This window comes from Monodelphis domestica, chromosome 4 (genome assembly GCF_027887165.1).
Source record: "Monodelphis domestica isolate mMonDom1 chromosome 4, mMonDom1.pri, whole genome shotgun sequence".
NCBI lineage: Eukaryota > Metazoa > Chordata > Mammalia > Didelphimorphia > Didelphidae > Monodelphis > Monodelphis domestica.
Genome location: NC_077230.1, coordinates 209,819,325 through 209,843,109, shown reverse-complemented (window position 1 = coordinate 209,843,109; position 23,785 = coordinate 209,819,325). Strand labels below are relative to the sequence as shown.

Below are 23,785 nucleotides of genomic sequence, written 5' to 3'. Positions count from 1 at the left end.
CCCTCTCAAAATAGCAAAGTGATCACAAGTTAGATGAAACTCAATCATATCCCCCAGGCAAACAATATTTAAGGGAGCTGATAAAATTCCAATCTGATCCTTCCCGTCTCTGAGGAGAGGAGAGAACTGCCTCCTGGCCCCAAATTCTTGCTTCTGCTCCTGAGAGGAATAAAAAAAGTCTTTCAGAGAAGAGTCTAGAAATGTCTATTCTGCCTCCTTTTGAGCTACACAATAACATGTGGGATTAGTTCTCCACTCTCCATTCTCTTTATGTTTAGATTTCAAAAATGGTACTCTTCATTATATGAGTTTGGCTCCTGCTTTTTCCCAGCATTGGCCATGTCCTTTCTATCACAGAGATCAATTGACACGAGTTCTCCCCTGGATCTTAGAGCTTCTTAACACCAAATTACCCAAAATTATGACTGAGGGGACACTGTGCTCCTTTCCCCTACCTCCATGTCTCCCAAATAAAATACTTGAATTTCACCTGTTTATGTGTGTGTATCTAATCACTGAAAGGATGGTCGTTGGTCAGTTTGGGGTAACAAAAACTCATGGAGCATCTACTATGGTATAAAGAGAATGAGGTCTGGATTGGTGGAGGTGGTACACACTACAATTAAATCATAATTCTTTCAAGGCTTTGAGGTAGAGAGTCCTCAATAAAGACACAATCTCTTTCTTCCCTGGTCAACTTTCTGGTCCAAAATAATGTATGGTTTGATTCAAGATTAGATCTGGAAGTTCTAACATCTCTGAATATGAACACAAAATGGAATTTTCAAGGCCATCGTTGTCCCGTCTCTCAACATTACAGGCATCAGTGATAAGACCAAGAGAAGTTACTATCCCAGCCTCCAGAAAGCCCTGCACTCCTGGGGTGACAGATCTGCAAGAAGTCTCTTGATCTTCAGAGCTAGGTTTTGGCATATAGCAGATAAAAGTTGTTATCTTGAAGTCAGGGATGAGAAGCTTTTGTTGGACTTGAAAAAGGCCCATTTCTGCTGCCTGTCTTACCTTTTCACTTTTCACCCCGAAAAAGTATTGTCATCCTCTTCAAAACATGGTTCAGAATCTACCTCCTCTGGGAAGCCTTCTGTTATTGGCCTTATTCTTCTTTGCATCTCCTTTCTGTGACTAAGTATGCAGTTAATTGTAATATATTAGCCCAAAGAAAGCTCCATTTATTTCCCAAGTCTGGCTTGTATAAAACCTGAATGCAGTCTCAAAGGATTATTTTTCAGTGTAAATCTGCATTTTTTTTTCTTTTCAAAAAAGCCTCATTTTAGAGTTGCGGCTTATACAGAGTATTTCAATAGTCTTTGCACAGTTTTAGGTCAGTGTAGTATGGAATAAAACTACACTAAGACTTTGGGAATACACTGTATAAGAGATGTCCTATATTTGGTCCAATGCCATATACAAATTTTAATTTTTTTTAATGCTTACCTTCTTTCTTAGAATCAATACTGTGTATTGATCCTAGAACAGAAGAGCAGTAAGGGCTAGGCAATGGAGCTTAAGTGACTTGCCCAGGGTCACACAACTAGGAAGTATCTGAGGTCAAATTGAACCCAGGACCTCCTGTCTCTAGGACTGACCCTCAATCTACTGAGCCACCCAACTGCCCCTAATTTTAACTTCTTACCTTGCTCCACAAATGATGTGTGCGTTTTCACAGATATTTCATCTGTATATTCTGCTTTCCCAACTGCATTGAGTTATAAAGCATAAATGTGGAGTCATAATTTAATTGCTTTAGGAAAGACAATTCAGAGACAAAATGACATATGCCTCTACCAGGTTACTATGCTTTTATAAATCAATAGGCATCCCTTCAAAATATTCAGGTTTCAGAAACATGATAACAACGTTTTTAAATTTAATACCACTATAAGAAGGATTTAGTGGAAAGAGTAAATATGAAATCAATGGAAAATGGACATTTGTTTTACTTATTAATTTTCCCTCATACTGAAACTACCCCTCTGAGAGATGGAACCTCCAGGCTGGACAAAAGTGTGCTGGTTCATGTCTAGTAACTGTCTGGAAGAAACTAAGGAGAAAATGTATGTACAACACACAAGTTTCACCTGTACTAGTAATATTTTCTCCACTAATTTCATGTCTAGGAAATTAGCAGCAATAAAAATAAATCAAGCCCTGATTTCTATTGTTTGCCCATTTCCAACATGTAAATACTCTCTCTAGAAGGTATTAGCTGTCTCTAGTCCAACTCCTGAGTCTGAGTCAACTGAGCAAAAACAACCCATTAAGACCAAGCTAGTAAGTAACTAAACTAAGAGTCTATTAAATGAAACTATGTGAAGATGAAGGTCTAGAAAAGCTTTAGGAGGTAAGGACAAGAAAGAGGAACAGATGATACTAGAGGGACACACAGACTAAGAATCCGGGGCTCAAGTAAGAGTCTGCATAAAAGTAGATTTGGGGTTAAAAACAAGTGAACATTGACCAAACTGGCAGGTCAAGTGGCTGCCAGGACACCACTTCAGAAATAAGAACGAAAAGTACAGATAAGAAGAACTGGAAAGAACCTAAAAATGTGACACTACCTTTTATAATTTCATCCCAGTTGTTGATTAAAAGAAAAAAAGTACTTAGCAGTACAGGACTAAGGACAGAGCCATATGCCATGGCAACAGATGAGTGTGGTAGAGCAGAAAGAAATGAACTGAACTAGAGAGAGCTGCATTCAAGTGACTTTGGATGAGCTTATTTTTCTCCTTCTGTAAAATTAGATTTACCTTTGAGGTCACTTTTAGCTTTATTCTAAATTCTAATTCTAAACATTGCCGAAGTCTGCTTCCAAGTTTGCAATAATCTAGCAATCAGTATGCTTTGTATAAGACCGTTGAAATAACTAACTGCATCCTAATCCACCACACAGGCATTTTACAATCCTTAAAGTAATATATAAATGTAAATTATTCCTCTTATTGTTATTTTGTTGGAATATCAGACCATCTCCACATCTTTTTCTTCTGGGACTCTAGAATCTACCTGATCATTCCCCAGGATCATGAAACTTGGTGAAAAGGCAACCAGTTTGCAGGAAACAGAACCAGGCAGGAAGATAACATTTTATGAACTCCCCCAGCCACTTGAACAGATCTCTTGCTGTTCATACTTCCTAAGTCTTTCTGTGGTTCCCCCTTGAAGCTTACCTAGGGAACTGCCCCCAAAATATTGCCTGCCTCCCACTCTTCCTGGGAAATGCTGCTTTTATATCTCCTTAGCTTTGTCTTTTACCACACCCAGTAGAGAGTCAGGAATGGACAATGTATTACATCCCCCCACTGGCTCCCTCTCCTCCTCTGTCTGTCTTTCTTTCTCTTCCCCCTCCTCTCTTTCCCTCTCCCTCTTCCCCTCCCTCCCCCCTCTCTCTCTCTTTATTTTTCTCTCTCTCTCTCTCTCTCTCTCTCTCTCTCTCTCTCTCTCTCTCTCTCTCTCTCTCTCTCTCTCTCACACACACACACACACACACACACACATCCCTCCCAATAGAATTTTCCTGAAGCCCCTGGCATCCTTCACACTTGCCTACCCACACACTAACAAACCAAGCACCTTCCTCATTTGATTCTGAGCTGCTTCTCAGAGCTGCTAGGTTTTGGCTGCTACTGGGAAGTGTTCCCTCTCCATTCTCTTATCTCTCCAGCTCTGAGAAATATTGCTTTACAGTGAAGTTAGTCTTTAGAGGGAAGAGCTCCTTTTAAAGGATGCTGAGTTTCTTTTCACCAGGCATCAGCTTTCTCAAGGAAAATGCTCACAGAAGTTCAAAGAAAAGAGGAAAGAGATAATTCAGGGCAATAACAAAAGGAGAAATCAATTTCTGTGTAGATATACATGTGAATGTGTGTATGTGTATACATAAACATGTGGGTTGATGTTGATACATTTACAGATGCACATACATTCCCATGTCTACATACACACTCAAATATACTTCTTTCATTATTGCCCTGGGTTATCTCTTATATGTACATGTATACACATACATGTGTTTGTGTATGAATATATTTCTATATAAAAATTAGTACATACACATATATTTCTGTATATTCCAAAATACATATATAGGTAGAAATCTATTTCTATATGCATTTAGAAATACATATATAGAGAAATGTATTTCTATATACATCTAGAAATATAGAGAGAGATAGAAATATATGTCTATATGCATTTGGAAATACATATATACAGATAGAAATATTTTTGCAAATATATTTCTATGTACATTTAGAAACATACACCTATTTCTATATGTAGAGAAGCAGTAGTGGCATAGGAGACAGAGGGTCCGTAATGGAATTAAAAGACCTGTATTCAATTCCTACCTCTTATACATTTTGGGTATATGACCCTGGGAAAACTATTTCAATTTCTTACTTCCCTCTGTCAGCTCTCTAAGGCAATTAATTGTAGAATATTTATTTATCTGAATTGGTGAAAGAAGTTTCCTTCCTGGTGAGTTTCCCCCTACCAATGAAATTATAGATAAATGCCCTGAAAAAGTAACAAAAAGCTTGTACAATGTGAATTTACTGGGCAGCTAGGAAGTACAATGGATAAAGCAAGGTCAAGACCTGAGTGGCTTCAGACCCTTAGGAACTGTGTGGTCCTGGACAAGTCACTTACCTTCAGGTTTCCTCAATATAAAATGGGGATAATAATAGCACCTTCCTCCCAGGATTGTTGTGAGGCTCAAATAAGATAATAATTGTTGAAAACTTAGCACAAAGCCTCACACACAGGAGACACAAATGTTAGCTATTATTATTATTGAACCTATATGCTTTCATCTCTAGTAATTTTATTTTCCACTTCATTTATCCAAGAAAAGATCTTCTTTTAGGGGGAAAAAATAACACTGCTACATTTTTGATAGTAAAGATAAAAGGAAAGCATATATCTACTAATGTATTTTAGCTTTAGAAGAGAAATCCTAAAGTGCAAGCCTGTAAATAGGAAGACTTGACTGCTCTGTAATGTTAGACAGCAGATTAGAGTACCTGCTAGTTCTCATATTCTTTTTAACCATTCTTACCCATAAATGGAGTTGGGGGTACAAACTTTGCTTATTGTAGTTAGAGGATGTATTACTTAAGTTTAAGGTATTTAGTTGGTTTAGTCAAGGGTGATTATGCTATGTTAGTATTTTTATTACTCTTGTAGAATTCCCTTTAGGCTTACTTTCCCAACTCATCCTGTCACTGGCAATTGTAATTTTCCTGAAGGCAATGGTTATTACTGTCTCACTGAGGTCAGAAACTGTTACTTTCTCTCAGAGTTATAAGTATAATCCTGAAGGTGCCTGGGATTTCTACCACTATTGCTCATGAACCCCTATCAGTGTGTTCCCATTTATTATCACTCACTTAATTAGTTAGTTAGTTTGTTTGTTTTTTAATTTTAAACATTACTTTATTTGGTCATTTCCAAACATTATTCACTGGAAACAAAGATCATTTTCTTTTCCTCCCCACCTCCCCTCCCACCACCTTTCCCTCTCCCATAGCCTACGCATGATTCCACTGGTCATCACATGTGTTCTTGACTCGAACCCATTTCCCTGTTGTTGGTATTTGCATTAGAGTGTTCATTTAGAGTCTCTCCTCAGTCATATCCCCTCCACCCCTGTAGTCAAGCAGTTGCTTTTCGTCGGTGTTTTTACTCCCACAGTTTATCCTCTGCTTGTGGATTAGTTTGTTTGTTTTTAAGAGTACACACCAAGTAGGTAGAGCAAAGACAATTTCATGATCAAAAACCATCCTCCAAACCAAGGGGATTGTCCCTCTTGCTTACACAAGGTTCACAAGGGCAGTTCATTCAAACTTACACTAAAATGATACTGAAGTCCATCAGTAAGAGTATATGTGTCAAGTGGGGCAGCTAGGTGGCTAGATGGATTGAGAGCCAGACCTGGAGATGGGAGGCCTAGGTTCAAATATGACCTCATACACTTCCCAGCTGTGTGACCCTGGGCAAGTCACTTAACCCCCATTGCCTAGCCCTTACCACTCTTCTGCCTTGGAACCAATACTTAGAATTAATTCTAAGACAGAAGGTAAGAGTTTAAAATAGTAATATTAATAAACTTTAAATGATCAAGTCAAGTAACTTCAACAAATATTTGTAAAGTATCTATCATGAGGATAACAGTGTGCTAGGTAACAGAAAATTCAGATAAGATAGTTTCTGCCCTTGTGGAGATTACAATATAGTAAATGGGTATGAGACATACATGAGTGACCATGACCTAAAGAAATGAGGTCATGAATTTTGAGGTGGAGTGGACTTTGGTGGGCATTTCATCTTCATTTCACAGGAAAGGAATTTAAGGATCACAAGGGGGAAAGTAACTGTACATAGGTCCCATATGCAGTAAGGAGTTGAGGCAAAATTTGAACACAGGTCTTCTGTCTCCAGAGCCAGTACTTTTTCTCACTGAGTCAAAAGCTTCCCCATTAGCTATGGAAACAGAGAAGGAAATGAAGGAGGGGGAATGGAAAGGATGTTAGTGATTGAGCATGTGCAGGAAAGGCTTTGGCATTTGAGTTAAACCTTTAAGGTTGGGTAGGATTTCAACAGATGGAGCTGATGACAGAGAAAAGGGCTATTCCTTGCATAGGAAACATCGTAAGGAAGTAACAAAACACAAGTTAGCAGGGAGGTGAATAGACCAGCTTGGCTAGAGGAGAGACTTCACTGAGGGGAACAGTTTGAAATCAGGTTGGAAAAAGTCGAGTACCATTTTGCAGGGGGTGTTGAATGCCAGATTTTTTGTAGCACAGGATCCCCATCCAAAGTGACCTATCAGAAAGAGGCACTAATGCAGGGCTCTCCCTCACAAAGTTACTTACAAACTTCCATCTTTTAAGCCAAGCTAATATGCCCCTAAACTGAACCCGGGTTTATTAAAAAGTAGACACCTTGAACAATATTACTTAATGGCATTCCTAAAAGTCTGAAATGTGTGCTGGGAAATTTCTTCTTTACTTGGGTTTCATGGGAACAAAAAACAAAAACAAAAACAAAAAACACGAGCATCAATTTTACACCAGTTGGCATCCAAAGGACTTGGTCAAAACTCTCACATTCTCATGATATTCCCTATCCTCACCAAACTGAAGCCCACTACTACATGTAGTGTAGAAAACTTTAAAAAATTCACAATACCTTACATATAGCCAGTTCCAAATATATTAAATTGAAAATCCCACAGGGAAAGGGAACAGTTATTTGTGCCAAGGGATTCAGTGTTAGTGGTGTCCGGACTTTTTTATGCTGCAAGGGTTCCAGGCTGAAATAATTTAAGGGTGACGTGAACCCAGAGCAGTTTAGTAGCTCTTAGTATGAAATACTTTGCTCAGTACAACCCTGTCAGGTGGGCAATATAAAGGACTGTCTTGGAGTCATAAAATGTTAGAGCTGAAGGGGACCTTAGAGCTCCAGACCAATTGCCTTATTTTTACAAAGGAAAGACAGAATGTGCTGCAGACATATTAAACTCAACATGTCCACAGCTGAATTCATTTTCATTCCACCCTACCTCACCCCAACTCTTCTTCTTTCCAAAGTATGTTTTGCCTCTTTTGGTATCTTCAACCTTTAGCACATTGCCCAGCACATAAAGTAGATGCTTAATTTAGTCTATTAACTCTTTTCTCAGACTTCCAGGTTTATAATTTCCACATTATCCCTGTCTCCTCACTCTCTCTTACCTCATATATTCAATCAAGTTGCTGAATCTTGCCATTTCTACCTTTACAGCAAGCATTTCTTTCATCTGATCCCTCCACCGCTTTAAATGAAGTCCTCATTACCTCTGGACTATATTATTGCAGTAGGACCCTAATTGTGCTGCCTGCCTAAAGGATCTTCCCTACCCCAATCCATCCTATACACTGCTACCAAGGTCATCTATCTTCATCACAGATCTGACCACTTGACCCCACTACTCAGTCAATTCCATTGGTTTGCTATTGCCTCTAGGATCAAATAGAATCCCTTCTGTTCATCTGTGAAAGTCCTTCATAATATAGCCTCAATTTATCTTTCCAGCCTCATTGGCAATCGTTCTCCCTCTTGAACTCTGTGATCCAGCCAAACTGGCCAACTCTCTGTTCCTTGCACCAGACAAAACATCTCTCAGGTCTGTGCCTTTGCCCTGCCCATCACATGCCTAGAATGCACTCCCTCCTTCCTTCTGCCCAGAGAGTCCCTCTCTTCTACCAACATGCACTGTCTTCTGCAAGAAGTCTTTCCAACTGCTAGTGCCATCCCTCCCAGATTACCTTGTATTTAACTAATCTGTATATATAGCATCCCAAAAGTCTTAATGCCTTTTAGGTTTTAATACCTTGAGTATTTTAGATTCCTGTTTCCATCTCCTTCAAGAGATATCTCTGCACTTGCCCTTTAATTTTTATATGGCATGAGAGAGTACTATTCCCTCCAAAATGTATATGGGTCCTGCTCCTGAGAGAGGATTGGACCCAGGTCATCCAGATTCCAGGACCAGCCCTTTATCCACTGTGCCACCTCACTGCCTTCTAAACCTTACGCCTCTCTTCAATTAGCCCAAATTTCATTAGCTTTTGTGTCTATCATAATATGCCATTAACTTGTGCTGACTTCAAAGCCCAGTTAGATCCCAAGAGTTTATTTCAATGAACTTCTATGCAACTACAACTCCGCCATCTTCAACTTTGGAAGTTGAATTTTGGACCCCAAAGCAGCTCCTGGTCCTGACTCGGACACTTTGGTTTACCCCTGACCACACTGTCATCTCTTCCAAACAAACACATTTGGTGCAACCACATAATGTGAATTTGGGTCCATTTCTGAAATGTTTTTGGTATAGAGAACTCATAGTGAGGAAACTACCCACCCACCCCCAATGCAGATCAATAATTGTTCTGTAGCTTATAGTGTTACGTCGTTTCCTGGGGGATAATGAGAGATTCCATGACATGCCCAAGGTCATGCTGCCATTATGTGTCACAAGTCAGACCTAAACCCAGAGTTTCGGGACTCTGAGGCTGGCCCCTTGTTTATTCATTAGGGTACAGCAAGTTGGTATAGTGCAAAGAGTTCTGGGCTCAGAATCAGAATAGATCAGAGTTCAAATCTTCCCTCAGGCACTTACCAGCTATGTGATCCTAGGCAATTTACTTAACCTCTTTTTGTCTCAGTTTTCTCCTCTGTAAAAATGAGGATAATAATAGCACCTCCCTCCCAGGGTTGTCATAAGGATCAAATGAAATAATAATTGTAAAGTGTTTAGCACAGTGCCCGGCACCTTTAGAAATGTTAGCTAATATCGTTATTATCATTATGCTACTTTGCTAACTCAAAAGACTTTAATTTTTTATATTAAATAAAATTGAATTAGACTCATTTTTATAGCCTGTAACTATTTTTTTGAGGGTAACTGTTAAACTCCCTGTCGCACCCATACTCATGTTATCGGTAGGCTTCTTGAGCATACCATCTATTCTTTTATGTGTATTCTTGATTGAAAAAAAATGTTGGGGTGGTAGGTGGCATAGTAGATAGAGTACTGGACCTGAAATCAGGAAGAGAGCTTCCTGATTTCAAATCTGGCTTCAGACACCTACTACCTGTGTGTCCCTGAGCAAGTCACTTAACTATGTTTGCCTCAATTTTGTCATCTGTAAATTGAATTGGAGAAGGAAATGGCAAACCAATCAGGTATCTTTGCCAAGAAAACTTCAAATGAAGTCACAAAAAGTGGAACACAATTGAAACAACAATGATAAAAGTGTGTGTGTGTGTGTGTGTGTGTGTGTGTGTGTGTTTGTGTGTGTATTAAAGGGAGAATCTAAAGGCAGATCCCTGGGGCACTCCACTGGAGGTGATCTTTGAAGAAGGGGTATAAATTAATAACTATTCTTTGGTTTGGTCTATTGAACTCATCTGAATCCAATTAACTACTATGATCTAGCTCACATTTCTACAATCTTTTTGAGAAATTTTGCTAAATATTTTGACAATATCTACGTAAACTATATCTGCAGAATGACCCTGATCCACTAATCCATCAGTCCCCTTTGTCCAGAAAATTTTTAATTAAAATTAGAGAAATCATTCTACCCCAATTATCCTGACCATTATTATTAAAAAGCATACTTCTAAAAAATTATATGCTTCATTAGACCCCAACAATGTATGTACTTTTACTAGTCAGCCAGAAGGCACAATTAACTCAAAGTGAAAGCATTTAATGAAATAATATTATAAGAAAGAAGCAATAGAACATTTCCCCCATGAACCTGACATGCTCTTCCACAAATACAAACACCACCAATTGAAAGAGTGGAATATATGTTGAGTGGAATATATGTATACAAATAAAGACCATACTTCCATGGTGCATATATAAACCCACACCTCTAACACTCTGGCTTCATATGATCTATCTCTCTGTCAGGTATGTAGTACGCTAGCTGTATGGGCATGACACATAATCTTTCCTGAGTATTATTCCCTGCCGTTTTCAAAGGGTCACCTCTAGACAATGCTATGGTAGAACAGTGGTGCTGGACACTGCCAGATGTGTCTGTACCAAACATGAGGTTGTATTTCTTCTCTCTGCTTCCTACTTCTGGATTTCACTGTCATTTATTTTGGAAAAGTCACATACCCACTATTTACCAAGGGAAAATTCTTAGCAGCTTTTATCCTCCCTAAGGATGATCTGTCATTTCTCAGAATCTTGACCATGATAGTTTTTCATCTCTAAAAGGAAAGTCTTCATCTCACCAGGGTAAAGACTTTTTTGTTTATTTTTGTTTATTTTAAAGCAAAGAACAGGCTATCTGTGGTGCCTGAAGGCATTAAGTTTATTTTTTAACCTCAACTTTCAATTCACCAAGGACAGTGTCGTTGTCTTGCTTCTAACTTACTTAGGGTTAGAAAATCCTTGTAATCCCTATGAATGTCCAAGAGCCAAATTATACTTCTTCAGCAATATTTTAGGTACTTTCTTTCTGCAAAATGCCTCAGGCTGTCTGAATTTAAGGCCCTCCAGTTTTCTCAACTCCAGATTCTTTTTGGTTCTCCATGCAAATGAATTGGAGAAAAGATAAAGAAATGAAACCCCTATGGTGGAACCACTTTAAAGGGATCCCTCTCCACCTCTATCCTGTGTTTCAATTTCTGCCTATAGATATAGAAACAGATATATTGTCAGTAAAAGCCTCTTCAGGCCTAAAGCCAACCTTACAAGTAATTTTCTCTCCATGAAGTTTATAGCTTTTAACCCTTCAGTATCCCCTAAGAACACAATGGTTCTCCTATTTGTTGGAACAGACAAAAAGTGAGAGGGCTTTTCCTTACTCCCCCAAAACTCTCACTAAATTGGGGGGAGGGAGAACAATGTAGAACGATGATCGTTGATATCACAAAGGAACTTAAGGTCAAGTACCTGTACTTTTTGGTAAAAGGTCAGTCACTCCTCAGGGAAAGGGGAAGGCTGCTGGCAAGTAAATGGATAGAAGCAACAGCATTTTGTTCCTTGGTATCTTTAAAGACCGTAGGAACCCATATTTCAGGAGAAAGATTTAGCTCTAAATAAATTTCTTCCTCTCAGAGAAGATCAGACTGTTAACAAGCACATATTACACACTTACTAGGTATCTGCATGCTGGATAAACAGAGAAAGGAAAAAAAAAATCCTAACCCCAAGAAGAATATATTCAAGTGGGGAAGAATACATGCAAATAAATGGGTACATATGAGAGAGAGAGAGAGAGACAGAGAGAGAGAGAGAGAGACAGAGACAGAGACAGAGACAGAGACAGAGACAGAGACAGAGACAGAGAGACAGAGAGAATATAAAATATAAACAGAATGCTAGATATGTTGCTTTTACTTATTTTACTTTGTTACAAAATAGGATTGGGGGACTGGTAGGGATTATATCTAGAAAAAAATAGTAGTGTAAAAACAAAAGGTATCAATAACACTTTTTTTGAAATTTAATACCTTTCTAGGATTTAAAGAAATAGCTTATGAGGTATTTGAATTCAGTTCCAACAACGGGTAGGTTTTAAAATTCTAATTACTTTAAATCACTATTCTGTCTGAGTATTTTCTTAATCTTCTGCAATATGAATGGGCATTTGATGTTTATTTAAATGAGCAAGAGGTGGAAATTGGCTTTGATTCTCTGGCAGACCATGAAGAGAGCTAGATAAATGTTTCTCCTGAAGGTTTCCTTTGTCCACTGGCCTGACAAAGGAGTGACGGGATGGAAAGAGCAAAGAAAAATGGGTTTGGTTCAATAAAGAGAAAAGAACTACAGCAGAAATGTCAAAGATAATCTAAACTAAAGGAGGTGTGCTAAAGCCAATATTTATATCACCCCCATTTACTCTGTTCTCAATTGACATTGTATTCTACAAATAGGATTTCATGAAATGTGTTTATATTATTCCCAAAAATCAATATCATCATAAAAGATAATTTACTTGTGGAAATTATATATGGTCTTGGTGATTTTAGGCTAATACATGTATACATATGTATGTGTGTGTGTATATATATATATATATGCATATGTATATTTGTATGTATTTATGTAGATATAGCTAGGAGGTCCAGTAGATATAGCTAGGTGGCTCAGTGGATAGAGCACTGGACCTAGAGTCAGGAAGACCTGAGTTCAAATCCAGTCACAGACACTTACTAAATGTATGATTCTGGACAAATCATTTACTTCTGTTTGCCTTGATCCATTGGAGAAGGAAATGGGAAAGTACTCTAGTACCTTTGCCAAGAAACCCCTTAAAACAGTATGGTCCAAGGGGTCACAAAGAATAGGACACAACTGAATGACTGAGCAACAACTATGTATATAGTTGTATATCTTAGCAAAGTTTTAAAGTTTTTTAACCATTTATTATTATTTTATATGACAACAACATGCAAAATAATAATACATATGATTTGTTATAATTCTGTAATATAATAAAGGTGCTTATCCAAGAGAAATAATCAGTTTAGACATTTAGTCCAAACAACTAGTTTGGACATTAGTTATGTCCAAAAATCTGTAATTTTTTTTTATTTTTTCTCCTCCCTCCAGATGCTCCTCCCTTCCCAAGAAGGCAGGTAATATAATATAGGTTGTTACATGATATATATAATCATATAATATGTATTTCACTTCTTATAGTGTTGTGAAATAAAATACATATTTCTTACACTAGAGAAAAATTCATGGAGAAAATAAAGTGAAGAGTGGTATGTTTCAACCTGCATTTGGAGTCCATCTGTTCCTTCTATGTCAGTGGATATCCTTTTTTGGCGTGAGTCCTTTGGAGTTGTCCTGGATCCTTGACTTGTTGATAAAAGTTATATCATTCACAGTTGATCATCGTATATTATTGTTGTTATTGTGTATAATATTCTCCTGGTTCTGTTCACCTCCCTTTGTATCACTTCCTATAAGTTTTTCCAAATTTTCTTGAGATCATCTTGTTTGTCATTTCTTATGACACAGCAGTATTCCACTACAATCATATGCCACAATGTGTTTAGCCATTCCCCAACTGATGAACATCTCTTGAGTTTCCAATTCTTTGCCATCATAAAAAGAGCTGCTATTAATATTTTAGAACATATAGCTTCTTTTCCTTTTTCCTTGCTCCCCTTAGGAAATAAACCTAGTCATCTCATACTTATCAGATTGACTAAAATGATAAATGGCAAAATGACAGATGTTGGAAGGGATATGGAAAAATGTGAACACTGATACATTCTTTGTGGAACTGTGAACTGATCCAAATATAAAAGCAATCTGGAATTATACTCAAAAGGGTTATAAAATTGTGTATACCTTTTGACCCCAGTAATACCACTATTAGTTTTTATTTCCTTAGCAAAGTTTTTTTAAGTATTAAAATTAAAAAAAAACTCTGAAGTCTAAATTATTCTGAAATTAAGGATGAAGACAAACCCCAAAATTAGACTAAAGAATTAGCCAAGACTTATCTGAGCTCATAGCACAGTCATAACTAGCACAGTGTAAACGGACCTCTGGAAAAGGTGCTAACCTGGGAAGGATTAGGAAGGAGGTGGAACAAGTTTCCACCCAGAGGTGGTTCAGTTTGGCAACCTCTGAAGAGGTGATACAACTGCCCTGGTTGTAATCCCCATTGTTGTGAGGCTCTGTTTGAGGGATCCATCTTTCCCTTCCTCAGGAATTCCTACTCAGGGGCTCAGTTACATGGCTTCTACCCTAATCCACTAGAAACTCAGATCCCCAGCTTTTGAATAGGTTTATCATTTTATAGATGGAGTGACCAAGTTTCCTGTCAATCCCAGCACACTTCATATACATCCTCAGGACTGCCAAGCTAACCAAAGGTTTTTGTCCCTATTATATAGCCTTTGCCTAATTGATTCAATAGAGACTTAAAGTCTCGTTTATCCGACCCTAGTTCACACAGAGATTGACTCATTCTCACCAGGAAAGGTATCAGGGTAGAGTGCCAATGGAAAAGAAGCTGGCATCTCTCCTCATTACTCCTCCCCCCGCACCTTCTACTACTTCCTTCGACTACATACCATGATGTAGTTCATACAAAGTAGCTTCAATAATCTAAAGGAAAAAGCCAAACTATTTTATGAATTCCATAAAAGATGTCAGTAATCAACCCAGATGACTTAATTATCCCTTGGAAAAAATGTTGAGAATAATGGTCTGGATATGAAGTAAGAATCTGGAAAATGAAATTAGCAACCTGAAATATTAGGAGTACAATCCATAAAACAAAATAATTTGAAAGATTATTTAAAAAGAATGGATAAAGGCAGAATGCCAAGATTACCTTATAGTTAAGTCACCGTGCTGGGATCCTCTTTTTCTTCATTTCCTCTCTGTTTCTGTCTGTCTGTCTGTCTGTCTCTCTCTTTCTCTCTCTGTCTCTGTGTCTCCTCTCTGTCTCTCTTTTTCTCTCTCTCTCCCTCTGTTTCTCCATGTCTTTTTGTCTCTGCTTCTCTTTGCATCTATTTCTTTCTGTCTGTCTCTGTCTCTGTGTGTGTGTCTCTCTGTCTCTGTTCTCTCTCTGTTTCTTTCTGTCTCTCCTCTGTCTCCTGTCTCCTGTCTTCTTCAGTCTCTCTGTCTCTGTCTGTCTCTCACACATATACACAACTACTTAGGAAAATAGTTTGATCTCTCAGATCATTTTGTTTTATAGATAATGCTGCTAATATTGTAGATAGGAGGGAAAGAAGAGGGAATAAAGAGGGGTATCATTTCCTTTTCACAGGCACAAATTCAACCCCGGTTGTACTTTGTTTCTATACTCTGTAAACATTAAGCCACCAGACCTAGCTTGCTTTGAAGTCTACAAACTCTCTAGCAGAAGCATATGTGATGTATTGGAAATAAAATCATTTGTAATCAAAGGATCTGGTTTCAAATCCTAGCTAATATTTTACTAACTGTGCATCTTAATAAAGTTACTTATTCTCCATGACATAGCTAGCTAATTTGATTAAAATAATATGGATTAATTTATTGGTGATCAGGTTAGCAATGTTAAGGGCTTTACGCCTCAACTCCTGCTAGGTAATGTTATTTACCTTTTCATAGTCTTTTCTCTAGAGAGGAAAAGAACCATTTAACTCAAAGAAATGACTATAGTGGCTAGAATTCTAGGAATTATAGAAGGCTGAAGAGGGAGACAGATTTGGGAGCATGAGGACTATCTATGCCAAATAAATCATAGCCCAGAAGCATCTGCCTGCTCAAATTAGGCATAAGTAAGTACTGACCCTATCTATAACTGTCATGATTTTACAGACTTTAGTGATCTTTCCCTCCTCAAATCTGGTTTTCTCCAAGGAGTGTTTTGGTCTTCAATATAGCATCAGACAAGAGGAGCCTGTTGCTAAGGCTTCTCTTACAACCACTCACATTTATTCAGCCCTTTTTAGTCGACAAAGCTGCAGCCCTGTGAAGCAGTTAGTACATGTATTAATGTCCTCCTCTTACACTTAAGGAAACCAAGGTTTAGAGAAGTGATTTCCCAGTGATTTATGGGACTCCCAGTTAATAGTAAGTTTGGGAGCTAGGACTCAAAGCCATATTTTCCAACCCAGGTAGTCTTCCCCTTTACTGTGCTGCCTTCTGTGTAAAGCTACAGAATTTATAAATTAAATGTTTCCATGGGTTTGCCTAAGGAAAATATGAGTATTAAAGGAAAGTGACATTAAGCACCTAAGTGCCCTGAAAGTAACTACAGATAATGGCCTTGTAGAGGATGCTCTACTTAGCATCTAAGAGTGAAAATTTTAATCTAGGTTCAAATAACCAAGATCAAGTTGCAAAGGAGCTCCATTATTGAGCACTATAAACTTCCCTGCAGACTTTCACTGGTGTTTATCATCTCCTTTAACTTCTTGTTTATATCTTTCCATTCCCTGACTTCACAGCTCAAAGGAGAAAAAAATGAAACTACATCAAAAATGTAATAGATAACTGAACATAGTCAGTCAGATTCATCTCTGATAAAGGCTAATGGCCTTGACTTTCTCCTTTGTAATTTGTGTCCATTTTCTTAGATCTTTTCCTAAATGATTAGGAATGATTTTTGTTTCAAATAAAACCCAGTATCTCTGGTGGCCTCTTTTATACTTGTTTGTCGAGATGGGACATAGGATGCTACCAGAGCATATTCATGCTGGATTATAAGTGGAAATAGACAATGAAAGGCCATTGGCACCTACTTCAATAGCAATAAAATTCTTGTTGACCCAAGATCAGGGCTTCCAGAAGAGAATTAAGTTTTGAGAAGGGGGCTCAAAGAGACAGATTTCATTAATTTTAATATGAGGTGAGTTCCCTCTGTCAAGTCAGCACAATTTATACCTGATTTTACCTTTCAACTCTACCATATGTATAAATATTCTCTGAGCATCCCTATGATATAGTAAAGCAGAATGGACAGTTGCATTCTCTTAGGTTGGAGAAAGAGAAATAGCTATCTGTTAGCTGACACTGGACCAGACTTTAAGTTCATGAATGTTCTGACAGAAGCCCAACATACTTGGAAATGAATCTATCTATCTTCCTACACATATTTCCTTCCTCAGTATGATATTTGGGGAAGTCTTTTCCCCTTCAATGCTACCTACAATGTTCATGCTAACCTAATTTCACCTATATAAATTGAAGTTTTATATATAATGTCTATAAAATAGTATCCATATTGGTGAAATTAGATTATTGTTTATGTGTATGTGTTGACATATGGAGTAAGAGAGGATTCAGTGTGATTTGTACCAAATTCCTTATATCCTTGTTCCAATGGAATATGGGTCTCTAAATCTATATATCTTACTCTGATGACTATTTACACTTGTCTATTCTTGCCATCATCTCAAACTCACTCTTAGAGACCACCCTTGAATTCAGACCCAATACCATACATACCCTACTTCCATTGAATTTCTGTCTATTGAACAGAAAAAAAAAAATAGAAGCAGGTTCCTTTGGAAACTTATGTCTAGAGGACAAGAAATTCCTTCTTTCTTTAAAAAAATACTTTCATAAACATCTATTATCTTTCCCTCTCATTGCTCCCTCAACTGAATAATTAAAAGGAAAATAAAAGATTCATAATAAATGTTCACAATTCAGCAAAACAAATTCTGCATTGGCACTTCTATAAATGTGTGTCCATTTCTCCATTTTACGTCCATTACCTCTGTAGCAGGAGATAAGGGCTATATTTGATGTATAGTTCTTTGACTCACATATTATCATTGCAATGATCAGAGTTCTAAAGACTTTCATAATTGTTTTTATAATATTATTGTTGTTGTATTATTTGTTCTCCTGGTTTGCTTATTTTATACTGCATCAATTCGTAAAAGTCTTTCCATTTTCCTCTTAAACTATCAATTTCTTTATTTTTTTATGCTATTCCACTATTCCATTACCTTCATATGTCAATATTTATTAAGCCATTCCTCAGTAGGAGAATACCACTGTGGTTTCCAACTGTAATAAGAACTACTATAATTATTTTTGTAAATATGTGTCCTTATCTTTTTCCTTTGACCTCTTGACCATAGGCATAGCAGTAGTATTTCTGGGGTCAAATAATTTGCAGTTTAGTGACATTTGGGGAACAGTTCCAAATTGCTTTCCACAATAGCCAGACCAATTCATAGCTCCACCAAGTGTGCATTAATATGCCTATTTTCCCTCAGCCTCTCCAACATTTGCTATTGTCCTCTTTTCTCATCTTTGCCAATCTGATGGCAATTTCTTCTTGTGAAGAAGCAGCACTCTTAGCAGTAAATTTTACCAGAAAGTGGGCAATATTATATATGTAACTTTAGGGTCAAAGACTTTCTCCAAAAGGACTTTGGGGTGGGGTCCTCATCTTTTGGGTTAAGCTCCATTCATTTCAACAAATATTCATTAAGTATCAACTATATGTAAGACATTGTATTCTTTAAAGATACACAAGCTAAAATGAAAAATAGCCTCTGCTCTCAAGAAGCTTACAATCTATTTGGAGACAGTAATAGCAGTCATTTACAAAACACCTTAAGGTTTTTTAAATCTTTGTATACATCATCCCATTTGAGCCTCACAACAGTCCTACAGCTATCATTATATCCATTTTTTTAGTGAGGAAACTGAGGCTCACAGAGATTGTGATTTATCCATGATCACATAGCTAGTAAAGGACAGGATATGAAACCAGATCTTCCTGACTTCCAGTTCATAGCTTTGCTGTACACCATGGTGCCATCATTCCCACCCCAAAATCTTGGAAAAATCACTATGGGGTACTGTCCAGAGTCTTGCCATCAAGTCACCTTGCATTCACACAAGTAGTACAACTCAAAGAAGGAAGTTGTTGATTTACAGGTAAAAAAATTACAAAAAGAACTCAGAATAGATATTATGGGGGAAAAACATGTGTTAGTGAGTAACACTCCCTCATCATACTACATAAGTTTAGTTAGTTACAGCCATATATAAATATTATATATATACATATATATAATTCACAGCAGTTATGTCTTCTCACAGTTTCTTAGCATGTGACTCCCCTTACAGTTCTCTGAAGTATCCAAAACATGGTTTTTGTGCCCTTCCTCTTCATTCCTCTTGCTACAAAACTCCTGTAATTCTGTGGAGTCTCCAACATCACAATGCCTATGGTTATGGAGTAAGAGCCTCTTTCCTTTTCTGCTGTAAGAATTCCCTGTCTTGGCAAGAAATAGTTTTCCTGACTTTGTGACTCTAACAGAGTCAGTCCTTTATTCTTTTGTCTTTATCTTCTGCTATGGTTCCCACTTACCTCTGTGCTCCCAGAAATTTCTCTGAAGACAAAAAAATACCCCACCCCTGTTATCTCCCAGCAGGTGTCAGTCACTGACAAGAGTTTGAGAAATGGGGACTCCAAACCCTGAAATCTTCTTTCCCCAGATGTCTAGCAAAACATCTCCTTCTCAAGTGAGCTTTTTCCATGAGACCACAAAGGCCTCAAAGCATCTTCATTTCTTCCAAATAGTCTCTCAAGTCCCCTTAAGTTTACCTGGCAGAAAACAGGTGAGGTTATTCATATTACCTGAACCTGCTTCCCATCACATTTTGGGTAAAGGAGATGGGACAGAAAGAGCCCAAACTGCCCCCTGGTGATATCAATGTGCTAGGAAAGCGAAAGGAGGAAAAGAAAAAATAATCTATTTTGCCCATGAATTTGCCTTGAACCTATATTTCTGAAAATAAAAGCCCAGATTTTCTTACTTTGCTGAAGAGAGAATCATGTTCCCCTGAAGCTGCTGTTTCTAAGCAGTTTAACTGTGTGTAACCCAGAATGACGAATCATATTTAATCTATTTCTCCTCATTTCACATATTCTGCTACTTATTGCTTTAACCACAAGACACAAAGAGCCCAACAATACAAAATACCCAACAAATACCTAGTACATCATTTCACAGCAGGGACCTCCATATCTCACAGCATGTGGTTATGCTTCTCAATGATGAGCAAAACATGTCACATGCTGGCTTTTCAGCTGATGCTGCAGTCTTCTTACATTCTGGATAAGCAATTTCTTAACTATTATTTTCTTACATGGAGTCTAGAAACAGTTAATATAAAATTTACTCAATCCGGCAGCTTGAAATTTCTGAAAATATAACGCTTCTCTCAGCTGAGAGGAAAGAAAAACAAACAAACTCAAAAGCCTCAGAATATATTTTAAAATGAAATCCAGGGATTCATCCATTAAATGTTGCATACAATGTTCCAGCAATATTTTAACTGTTGCCAATTAAAAAATCTGTTTGTGTCATTTAAATCCTACTAGACTATAAACTCCTTGAGGCAAGGAATAGAGACGTAACACCTATTTTTTGTATACACAGAAACCTATGCAATATATTTCACATGAGAGACCTTTAGGAAATGTTTAGTATATTAAATTAATCAATTTTTCAGATCATTCGACTTACAGCATCTAGGGAATATTCAAAACCTTGTTTTCTGATCTGTCTCTAGCATGGCATGTTCCCAAGTGCAACTCTGACCCCCCCACCCCCACCCTCTGCCCTACACCCACTCATAAGCAGCCAAATGCCAGAAATCTTGGCACTGCTGATTGGAGCCACTACTAATTTATGAGAGCAAACCATAATTAGGTCTCTATTGCTTTACAATGTCACAGAAAAAATGTTAATACTAATAATGCTGTATCTGAGATTTAGGATGCAGTGCCAAAAACAATTCAATTTCAAAAACAATTCAATTTCATTTTTAATATCAATCTCTCCAGGACAGCTAGGTGACACAGCCGATAGAGTGCCAGGCCTAGAGTTGGAAGGACTTGGGTGCAAATGTGACTTCAGACGATTTCTAGCTTTGTGATCCTGTGCAAGTCACTTTTCCTATTTGCCTGACCCTTGCCCTTCTGTCTTAGAGTCGTTAGTAGGGCAGAAAGTTAGGCTTTCAATTTATATACATATATATGTGTATATATATATATATATATATATATATATATATATATATATATATATATAATGGAAGATATATTTGTATATATATATGTGCTTGGATACTGAGATATATATATATATATACTTCAATATGTACACATGCATACGCACACGGATACTGAAATACATAAAGATATAGATATATATCTTCGTATCCAAGTCATTTCTAGCTTGGAAAGAGAGATGTCAATTGGTCGAAATTTTTTTTTCCTTCTGAGCAAAGCACTATACTAAGCAATGTTAGATACAAAGAAAGGCAAAAAATAGTCCTTAGGGAACTCACAAGCTAATGAGGGATAAATTAGAGATAATCAACAAAGAGAAAATACTAGCATTAAAGAAGATTGGGAAAGGCTTCCTGTAGAAAGGGGGATTTTACCTGAGACTCAAAGAAAGCCAAGGAAGGCTGGAAATGGAAATAGGGAGGGAATGGGACAGAGTTTAAGGCATGGTGGGTAAATATAGTCCCCCACGCCTTCCTATATAACTGCTCCAAGAAAATTTCAGGCAATGTTGATGGGAATCTTGAACAAGGAACGGATAAGAGATTGGGTTAACATTTTGGATTTTGTTGAGTAGCCAAGTTGCCATTTTGCTCTTTCTAAACCATTCACCCCTGGAAGAATCAGTGGCATCCCTCTCAGAGAACTATGTTGGCAATCTAAATTGAAGAGAAGACAGTGAAAGTGCCTGCAGTTGAATGAATGAGAGCACTTTCCCACTGAGTAGCCCCCTAGTCTAATCTCTTCTGGAGATTAAGAGAGAAGTTTACCCTTTAAACTATTCTCCTAATTAAAAGCTTTTTGTTGTTGTTTTTGCTTTTGTCCTGACCTATATCACCCTCCTTTCCAAGAGGTTTTCCTGAGAGTTTGGAAAGGGCTTTAAAGAATAATACTTTTTCTTAATATTTCTAAAGAAACTAAAAGAGAGCTTTTTAATATGCTTCCACAACAGTAATTCTCTTATTCATATTTAATTATCTACACATGAAAACCTTCTCTTCTGCCCTGAAGCCCTCAACTCCCAACCCGGCACTCCGATGACCTCTCTTATTTTACGAAGAAACACAAGTCACCCAAAATGAGCTCATTCGGCTCCCCTTTGCCACTTCTTAAAATCTCTCTTTGTCATTACCCATCTTTTCTTCATCCCCCCTCAGAGGATGACTCTGTTCTCTTCCTTTCTTTGGTCCCATTCCCTCCTATTTCCTACATGGCCTTGCCCCATCATTCATGCCATTTTCTCATGCCCCTTTCACATTACCCCTCCTACTGTTTTTTCCCAACAGATTATAATTCCCAGATGAAGCAATTAAATAATGAGCAAGCATTCAGCACATACTATATGTCCCTTAACCTGGTTTAGCCCTTCTGAGGCAATGGGCACTGTGCGTTTTACATTTTCTAGGAGCCACGAGTGGGAGTCAGGCAAAAGATGGACACCAAAGGTGGAAGAACAGTCATGGAAAGGGGTTGGCAAGCCCTCACACCAGAGGTGCTAGCCCCTCCTGCACACCCCATACACCAGGCCCCGAACTTGTTGGTGACTTTGGGGAATGTCTATGCCAAGGATTCGGATAGACAGATGAGACCGATTTGTTCCAGAAGGATGCTGAAGCTGGCTCTGTGGAGCACTTAGAGCTTGGTCAGACGTCAAAGATGCCAAGGTCATCCAAGGTCTCCCAAGCCATCCCCGGGTGTCCTGACATTTGTCTTGCCGCTGGACTGCTATGATTCTGGAAGAGAGAGTGAGGCAGAGGGCTTTGTGCAACTCTGCCTCACTGAAATCCAGCTCACATGCAATCAGCACATATCACTGATGTTGTCAATGGTTCTCTTCAAAAACAAAAGACAAACAACAGTGATTATGTGCCAAGCACTGGGGGATCAAATAGAAGCAAGCAATAGTTAAGTAAGTAAGGTGTTTACATTCTAAAGGGAAACACAGCCCATAATGGAGAACTATAAAGGGAAAAGATCCCAAAATCAATACGTCTTAATCTGAATTCATCATCTTCTTGTGAGGAATTGGAGGGCCAGGGGCAGGGTAGTGGATATTTCCATATTTTCAAGTTGCTGCTTTATCATATCTATAGGAAAATGAAGAAGGAAAAGTATGGTTTGCAAATGGCCAAGAAGATGCATGAAGGCATGGTTTAAGACAAGATAAGGTCAGCATTTACCTATTAAAGGCCAGGGTCTCAAGAAGTAGAATCAAGATACTGGGTTGGAAAAAAAAAAACAAAAGATTGCCAGAAGAAAACTAAATATCATGGTTTAGAAATGGCCAGGAAATGAAGGGAATATCTAATTACAAGCAAAGAAAAGCTTAATGCTCATCTAACTCCACTTTCTTCAACATTTCCTTTTCAATGACTTACAATGTAGTTTTATCACTATGTTGAAACTGTTTTCTCCAAGGTCATTAATGACTTCTTTATCACCAAATCCAATAGCCATTTTGTCAGTCCTCACCTTTCTTGACATCTTTTGCAGTGTTATACATTATTGACCACTTCTTCCCTCCTTCATAATTATCTTTTATCCTTGAATTCTATGACACTATATTTTCCTGGCTCAATTCCTACCTCTCTGTCCATTTTTTCCCTGAAGAATTTTTTATCTACTCATCTTCCTAAATTATAAATGTGGGCTATTCATCAAGAATTTCTTAGAACCTCTTCTCTATCTGCAAT

General features: G+C 37.8%; 1 pseudogene; it reads right to left on the bottom strand.

Annotated features, from left to right (window-relative positions):
• Positions 1-23,549, bottom strand: part of LOC100619644 (probable 28S rRNA (cytosine-C(5))-methyltransferase) — a 32,002-nt pseudogene extending 8,453 nt beyond the window's left edge.
• Positions 23,550-23,785: the final 236 nt, after the last annotated feature.